Source organism: Rattus rattus, chromosome 7 (genome assembly GCF_011064425.1).
Source record: "Rattus rattus isolate New Zealand chromosome 7, Rrattus_CSIRO_v1, whole genome shotgun sequence".
In the NCBI taxonomy this organism is placed as follows: Eukaryota; Metazoa; Chordata; class Mammalia; order Rodentia; family Muridae; genus Rattus; species Rattus rattus.
In genome coordinates, this window is record NC_046160.1 from 121,751,469 (window position 1) to 121,761,082 (window position 9,614).

A 9,614-nucleotide genomic window follows, 5' to 3' on the forward strand; every position below is an offset into this window, starting at 1 on the left:
TGATCCGGATTTTCATAGCTAATATACACTTATAAGTGAGTACACACCATGCCTGTACTTTGGGGTCCTTGTTCCTCACACAGGAAAATATCATCTTCTTCCATCCATTTGCCTACAAATTCCATGCCTTCCTTGTTTTTCATAGCTGATTACTATTCCATTGTGTAAATGAACCACATTTTCTTTACCCATATTTCATTGGTCTGTTACAGCACCACTGAGTATATTTTGTGGCTGTCCGCATGTCAATTTTCTATCTGTTTTACAGTAACATCATAATTGTGGTCAAAGATCAAAGAAAGAATGTTTTCTCTGATATTGTCTAGGCACTGCTGAACCACTTCTCCCTTAGGGTTTCTGACACCCGCAGGATGTGTTTTACACACTGTGTCTTGCACAGAAATATGTAGCCGTGTCCTCATTTTTGAGGTTGCTGATCTGCAAATTTGCAGTGCTGGCAGAGGTTTCCAAAGAGAAGACAAACCGTCCTTTGAAGTCATCAGCATATGTTGGCTTCCCAGTATAGGTGTCGATCCAGCCCATCCACTTCAAGCCCTTTCCTGGAGCCTGTTTCACCCAGTTCATTGCATAGTCTGAAGGTATACCCAGAAGCCTTGCAGGAGATCTTCACTGACTCTCCAGGCTTCTTCAGCTCAGGTCCAGACTGTACCAACTGGATCTGTGCTTGGGCACCTGCTAAGAGAAAACATAGAGGTAAGATTCATGGAACTGCTTCCTTTCCCTTGGAGTTCTTGTTTTTGATGTCTTACTTTGGGCAACTGTCATCAGGAACAGCAAGTTCCACACCCAATCCATGATGTCTAAGTCTGGGGCTCAGTGCTCCCTTGAGACTGTCTGGTCACTCCCTTGGTGGTATGTGGGATGAGACTCAGATTTCTGCTCTAAAGTCTTCTATAAATTTGCATATGACTGGGCTCCCTAACTCATATGAGTGAAACCAGATGCACAATTAGATATAAAAGGATCCTTGACACTAGGTAGCTGAGCCTATGCCTTACAGTATCTGCTCTTCATGACTCCATGCGGATTTTGTTCTCCAAGTTCTCTTCTTGCTCTATGTTTACTCCTGGATGTACTCAACCATACACTTCACAGTCTTAAAGAGTAATTGTGAGCTTTATTCATGTAACAGGCTAACTATCTATGGCAACCACTCAATATGTGACTGCCATGCTCTGTCCTCAGGCTCAATTATTTCATTCTGTCCAGTGGGTACTGTAGTCTGCATACTGACACCTTTGCATCAGTACTTCTTTGCCTATACATTGTAAATGGATTCTGTTCCTGAACTTTTATGTTCCTCCTTACTCCCATACATGTGACTGCATTTTTAATGATATTTGTAGAATTAAACTATATTTTTTTTAAATTATAAAAAGAGTTTTCACTTTAAATATATCATGCATAAATGCTAAAACTTTGAAAAAGTTCAAAGGGGAAAATGGGGAGTTTGGGAGCAGTGATGTACTTATAGTAAAATGAAAATTAAAAATCATTACAGTAAAAAACAGGAAAGCAGTTGTTATAATAAGAATAGTTTAAAGATCTTTAGAGATGGATCAATGGGTAAGCACATGCATTGGCTTTCATAGGACCTGAGTTTTATTGGTAGCACTGAAATAAGGTAGCTCACAACTACCTATACCTTCAGCTCCTAGGGAAGCCAACAGTTTCAATCCTCTCAGGCATCTACACTCATGTGCACATACCTACACAAAAACTCAGGAACATAGTTGAAATGATAGGGATTTGGAAAGAAAGAATACTTTATCATTAAATCATCATATGTGAAAAAGCACATACTAAAATAAAAACTCTGGATTTTTTTCAGTAGTTTTGTAATTGACAGCATTGATGCTCTAACATAATGAAACTGCAGCATAGATTCACATACCTAGAAATTTCATGAAAATTCTATTCTCACTTTAATGTTATTTCTGTTCTGTACTCCAAACTTAATGAGACTATGTATCATTAGAGGAATCTAATTCTGCTTACTTTCCACATTTAATACTTTCCTATTAATCATCATGATGAGACACAAAAAGCAATAGTACAGTATAACACTAACATATCATCATCAGAAACAGGATTATGAAGAGGGGTGATTAAAAAGGTGTCTTGCATTTGACTTAAAGTGACACAGTGTTATTTTATTTGGACTGCATTCTGTGCTGACAGTGTGGATTAAAGGTAGGCAATTACAATGGTGTCAGAGCAAAAGTACTGGGAATAAGAGAGAAAATAAAAGAAATGATTACAACTCTGTTGTGCAGTCAGACCAGAGTTTTATACTGCACTATCAATGTTCTGGTAGCACAGAGCCTATTTGGCAAAGGAAGTCAACAATCGCTCATTACATTGCCAGGTTGTTCTATGTACTGTAAAGGAAGAAGAAGGCTAGGGCTGAGAAGAAGTATTTTCTGGCCTTTTGTGAGCCTGTTCAAAGATATAAATTAAACCATAGAAATTGGGTAACCTCTGCTGTTTAAATGTGACCCTGTAGCATGACAAGGCTCATACCATTATGGTCAGAGCTTCATGATGTCCGACTGCACATTCCTTGTTGTAAAGCCACCTCATGATTTGGACCTATAGAAGAAGAAATTTCAGAATTCATAATTTTCTGATAATTTTTAGATTATGCCTCACTGTCATGTCCTATTGATTTTTTTCTACTATTGGTACTTGCATGCCACAACCATAAGTGATTCCTTTTGGCAAGCAAAGGAGCTGGACTACCAGAAATATTTAGTTGTAGCCTTAGTCAGTTATCGTGGCAGCGGGGCAGGAGTGGCGTATTTTTTGGCTGATACCTGTTCAGGAAAGCTTTTAACAGAGAGTGTAACCAACAGAGCAGAAAGAAGTTTGTTGCAGTCAACAAAGAAAAAAAAAAAAAGATCAGAATACTTCTTTTAAATTATGCATAGAGATGTAGCATTTGAAAATTGCCAAGCTGTTTTCCCTGCTTCCTTTTCAGTTAAGTGGTTGGATGCAGATCAGAAGCAACTTTTAACATTGTTGAGATTATGATAGACAAGGAGTGCATGGAGCCATATTGGATTTGGGCCTAGCCGCTTTTTGACTGCATGGTTCCTAGTGACTAGGTGACTCTGGGCTGTTTGGCCACAGATATTCAGCCCTAAGATGACTGCCTTAAGTCTTAAGATTGTTGAATGAAAGCCTCTCCCATGAATTTAAGGCACAGGAAGATAACATTCAAGGGATGCCTCAGCTCCCTTAGCAGATACCTGTTACCTCCTGAATCAACACCTGGTGTCTCCACCGCCTGACCTCTTTGCCTCCAGCTATCACTACCTATATCCGCACCTCCCCCTCCTCTGTGTTTCACAAAGGACACACCCCTACCTGAAAGCCTTAAAAGCTGTAACGTTCATCCCAATAAACGAGACCTTGACAACAGAACTTTTGCTTGGTCTCCTTCTTCTCTTCATCCCCATTTTGGCCCACAGGTAGAAAGCCTCTTCGGGACCCTGAATAACTGGGTCCCCGCTGGCGGGGACAAAGGAGGACTTTGGAAATAGGTATAAATGCATTTTAAGCTATGTCTAGATATGGCTTCCATAGACTCATGAGTTTAAACAAGCCTATTTGGGGCAGGGAGTAAAATGTGGTGGTTTATATATGCTTGGCTCAGTGAATGGCACTAATAGAAATTGTATGTTTGTTAGATTAGTTGTGGCCTGGTTGGAAGAAGAATGTTAGTGTGCCAGTCTGCAATAAGAACATCTTCCAAACCACATGGGAGCCATTCCTCTATGTCTTACCTTCAAATGAAGATATAGAACCCTCAGATCCTCCTCTATCAGGCCTGCTTGGACACTGCCATGCTTTTGCCTCAATGATAATGAATTTGCCTCTGAATGCCTAAGTCAGCCACAATTAAATGTTGTCCTTTGAAGAGTCCTTGGTCATGGTGTGTTTACACAGCAATGGAAACCTCATCAAGACAATGCCTAAACTACATGTTTATAGTTTAGGGGGAAAGCTCAAAAGTACCTATTCCTATATGAAGAGATACAGGGACAGTAGGACAATCAGTTTCTTGAGACTTAATCTCCCTAATAAGTTAAGCAAACTCAAGTACACTGCTCTAAACACAAGGAAACAAACATAACTATAACTAGACTAAATGCATACACAACATACACACAAAAATATAGACACATGTATAATCACAATTAATAAGGAGGTCATGAATTTGAAGCTGTGTAAAAGATGGATTTGAGAAAAACTTGTGTGGGAACAGTATTGTATATGGTTTTTATGTCAGAATCTCTCAAAAAAATCCTTTAATTTTTAATCTCTACAAATCACCACGGAAATTTCAGCCTTGATCCAATGTCACATTGGGTCTGTGCTCAGTTATATCAAACAGTGAAAAGGTGTTAGAATTGAAGGCTTCCATGATGTGTCAATGGTGAAGGGTAAGGGCTAGGCAGGTTTTTATGGGCATAGGGGCACTTTGATTGCATTTCCTACTCCAGTATAATCGAAGATCTGATTTAAAAGCATTACACATAGAATGTCTATAACGGTGCCGGGAAGTAAAACTGAAGAAATTTTGAAAGATTGTAACAAATTCTCATTATGTAGTTACATATTTTAATTTACAAAAAAATCCAATTTTATGGTGATTTTTACCACAGACATCTACTCTCTATCTTGATATCCCTCAACTGAAGAGTGGAATGAAATACTACTTAGCTACTGAAATGAAAGACAACATGAATTTTGCTGTCATATGGATAGAATATGAGCATATCATCCTCAGTGAGGGCACCCAGTCCCAGAAAGACAGGAATCATATGTATTGAATAATAATTTGGTATTTTCCATAAAATACAGGTATCTTGCCATACTTCAGAGATCCCAAGAAACTATAGAAGAAGAAAAGTACTAGCTATGATGATTGAATCTCAGTTAAAAAGGTGAATATAATAGTCATAAGAGTCAGATACCAGAAAGGAACTGAGACAGGGAGGGAATTGGAAGAAATATTGGGAGTTCAAAAGCAGGCATGGGGAGGGACAGAAGAGATGGGCAGATGGCCATGAGAATGAATGGAAATCTGCAACTTATAGAGTTTAGGAAATGGGGCATCTCTGGGAACATAGTGAGACATGTGATATGAGAGGCACCAAATAATCTATTGGGATGCACTTAGCTATGACTCCCTACAAGGGGGGCATGAAACCTGAGGAGAATAGCTCCACTAATGAGGCAGGAACTCCAGTGAAGCCATAGAGACGCCAATCCATGCACAAAATTGTTAACCCCACATATTTCCTGTCTACGAGAAAGGTAGGCTTCGGAGATTCAGAGACTGGAGGAACAGCCAAATAATAACTGGCCTAACTTGAGATCCATCATATGAGCAAACAACAGTATTTGACACTATGAAAGATACTTCTTTAGGCATACTGATAGATGTCTAGCATTATTGTTCTGTAAAATATTCCATACAGCAGCTGACAAATGCAGAGCCCAGAGAGGAGGTATTCAATGAAATCATCCCATTCAGACTTGAAATTTTTAACTTCCTTTACTTTCTGAACATTGTCCAACTGTGTGTCTCTCACTAAATATCCACATATATTGCTGGAAGGATCTTCTCAGATGATGGATGAGTGAGACACTTCTCTCTGGGTATAGTATGATAACTTTCATATCCATTTTGCTTATATGGCCCATTAGCATAACTATTATATTTGACTTTGCCATAGGTCAGTGACCAATACTGTATTTTTGATCACCCCTGTACTGTCATTTATGTGATTCATGTCCTGAAATGTGCCATAAATTCAGTTGTTTACCTGCAAAACATTTCTGTAACTATTTTACCATGGTAAGCAAACTGGCTGATATTTCCAAAACCTCATCAATCCTTTTACAAAGTGAAGTATTTTTTTTTTTTTTTTTTAGTTTGGGATTAGTCACTAGTTTTATTTTCTCCTTGTAACACAGTTTGATCACCTGCTGAGATTACATTTTAGTACTATGAATAACTAGAGAGGAAAGGCTACTAAGTTTGGGTGACAGTTCTGGTTAGGAATAAACTCGTTATTTATATCACATTCAGGTTCAGTTAAACATGTAAATTTTTTTTTTTTGTCACTAGAATACAGCATTATATGTCAAATAGATGCTCTGAAATACACATATCTTTAAAGATAGCTTTTACTTTTCTAGCTACTTTTAGAGAAGCCACCTGTGTCTATTAGTAGCATTATTGGTAAGAGCCAAAGCTGAATCAACCCAGATGTCCCTCAACTGAAGAAAACTGAGGACATTGACATATAAAAGAATTTTTTTTCCTTTGAACAAATTCATGGAACTAGAAATGCTGGAATATCACCCTGAGTCAGGGTGTCCCAAAGGAACCCAGTCCCCTAAAGGACATGGAGCACGGAATGCAATCTGAAAAATTTTCTCTTTCTCATAAGTGGATAATATCCAGAATGTATACTATCTCTAGTACCAAAGATTTAAAAGAGCCCACACACTGTAAGAAGTTTAAAAATCATGGAAGGCCCATCAACAAAACAAAAAAAAATGAGCATATTTTCAACTCCCTCCTAGAATGGGGAACAAAGTAATGTCAGGGAAGGCAGAAGGAATGAGGAAAGTCCTCACTCTTTGATTACAGAGCAGAGGATAAATTCAAGTGAATGCCTTAGGACCCAAGGATTCTGTTGTCAAGGATCGTTTATTGAGGAGGCATTTAAAGCAGAGGGGGCTGAAGAATGGGTGGGAATGGAAAAAGGTGAATCACAACGGTTCCTCCTATTCTTCCCAGGGGGACGTGAAAAAGGTGAACCCTTCTCAGGAATCTGCTCAGGGACGTCAGTTTTTGCAGAGACCCTGTCATTGTCCCAGGGTCTTCCTGGGAAGTTGGTTCAACAATCTCTCAAGAAGTCAATTCAAAACCTCTGTGGATGACTATGCATTCACAAAGCAGAATTGTCTAACAGTTTACCATGGTAGGTTTTCACTCTTCCAAAGTGAAGACTGGGGTTAGTACTTGGTTTTATTTTCTGGTAATGCATTCCTATCAAATTGGTGACAGTTCTGGGTGAGAATTCCAGAATTATTTGTCACTAGTGCATTATATGAAAGAAAAATACAGAAAAATTAGTAGCATGGAACTGGAATCAGAAACTGAAGTCATCATAGTTGCTAATCCCCAAAGGACATGCATGACTTGGGATTCTATCAGATAAAGTACTATGGTTTAACCTCAAACTCTTTAAAAACGGAAAGGCCCAGTACATATTTCAATCCCTCCTGAAGTCAAAAATAATCAGGGATGAGGTACCTTGAGAGAAGGGTGGAGAATAGGGAAGGAATGACAAGAGGTTAATGGATGGAAACCCCTGGGATGGAAGTCCAAACTCAATGGGGATGGCGTTAGCAAGAATTGTCTAACAGTGAGGTCTGTGGACTTCCTTCAGATGCTTGTGGAAAAGTTGCAGAAAAGAGCATGAGACCTAAACTATTCATCATTGCAAATGAGCATACAAGTCAGGATCATATTTATAGCCCTAACACAATATGTGTAGGAGAGGACTAAACTATCAAGCAAAGAGCATATATGGTCATATTTATAGCCCCCAACACATATGTAGAAAAGGACTGTCTTGTCTGATCCCAGTAAGAAGACATCTAAAGTCTGTAGAGATGTGATAATCCAGGGAAGTAGGATTCTGGAAGAGTGGAGTGAGGAGTGAATAATTCGCTTGCTAGATGTGTGGGTAGGTGATGGAGTATAAGTGGTTGATGGGATGGATGGCTATGGGCAACCAATCTCAGAGACAATGGTGAAGGGGAATTGGTTCAATAATTCTTGAAGGAGGGACTGGGAAGTTGAGTAACATTTGGAATGTCAGTAAATAAAACAATTTGTAAAACAATAGTGCTGTACTATGGGTATGTGGTAGAGCAACTACTATCCTTGAGTGTCTGCTACTATTAAACTAATCAAAAGCCTATGGTTGAAAAGGTACAAGCCCTAGGATAGAATCAGAGGAGATTTTGCTGAATGGACATGTATCAAAACTCCTTTCTCAGCATTAATGTTTACATTCACAGTCCTGCTCTCCCTTTGGAGCACAGTGTGTTTTTCCTTTCTAGCTGGGATAATGAATGCAGAGATTCATAAACAGCTAAAATGTTAAGAATAGTTGAGTTTCGAGTGCTAAAAACTAAATAAAACATTGAGAGCAAGTCTTCTAATGACTGAGAAACATTATGGCTGTAAGTTATCAGAGAAGGAATATGGGCACAAGTTGCTTCCTTATAGAAAGGACAAAGACATCACAGCAATCAGTGCTCACAGGCTGTGACTACCTGCACATAAGAAAGGCATGGATCTAGGAAGAGCACTGGCTATAAAAGAAAAGGGGTTGACTTGAGGGGTAGGTGGAGGACAAATTATAATGCAATTGATTTTGGACACAATTCTTTCTATTCACAAACAAATTTTTAAAAATTTTAAGTAAAGGATTTTCTTTTCTGTGTTCTGAGTCTTCTTCTTTTTCTTTCTGCTGAACATTTCCTTTCTTTCACACACATGATGCCATCTGCCAATATATTGTCATGTAAGATTTTGCCTGTTTTATCGGAGAAATTTAAAGTAGTTTGGCAATATTTGTCTTTTTGCAATATCTAGTCTTTTAATACTGTTAATATTTGAAAAATACTTTTAATACTTTGACTGAATTAACTTTTAATGTTGACAAGGAGGTACTCCAAAACAGACATGTACCATGAGTAAATGTTTTTCTTATTGCGTACAAGAATTATGCTCTAACAAATATTTATTTGATCAACTTTTGTGAGATAAAGCCTTTCTCACATAAATCCTTGTTCAATGAAAATACCTCTTTTCTACCAATAATGAGATTGTGGAAGAAAAAAAAAACAAGATGCTTTCTCCTTTGGTGTCAGGTTAGATTTAATGTGGGAGCTTTTGTTATAGGTTCACCTAGGGAAGGACTGTCTTGAAGCAAGATTCAATTGATGGAGTTCAGTAATCAGAAAAAAGGACAACATGACTAATAGAGACCTGGGTAGTGTGCCATAGAACTCACTCCATATCAGGAAACCCATCTGCCAGTTTCCCCAAATGAAATGGCATAGTGGAACAGAACATGGTAAGTCCCTCATTCATAGAATATTTTGATTAGGAGACAGATGAACAAACTAACCATGTTGTTTTTAGTTTTCCAAGAGTCTCTGGCAGGATACATGTGAAGGAAACAGGAAAATTGGTGGATTGGCCATTTCCCAAGTGTTAGGTGTCAACCCAGGGAAGAGTAGCTGAGGTGCCTACTTAACATCATAACAGACACTAGCCTCCAGGTTTCTCATGGAGCCAGTAGTCCTTTTCCAGATATAGGGTCCTGTTTCTGGCATATCCAAACCAACACCCTAAAATTTTCAAGCCCAGGGTCTGGGCATGCCTCTACCCAAATGTGCTTCTCACTATGTTCCAACTCTTTTCAATACCTGGTCATATTCAACTCGGCTTTGGGTGAACATCCTGGCTGCTTCATTTGGTCCCTTCCCTC

The 9,614-nt window shown here is 38.7% G+C and overlaps 1 pseudogene; it reads right to left on the reverse strand.

Moving 5' to 3' along the window:
* Window positions 1–378: 378 nt before the first annotated feature.
* On the reverse strand, window positions 379–816 carry LOC116906229 (annotated as a pseudogene).
* Window positions 817–9,614: the final 8,798 nt, after the last annotated feature.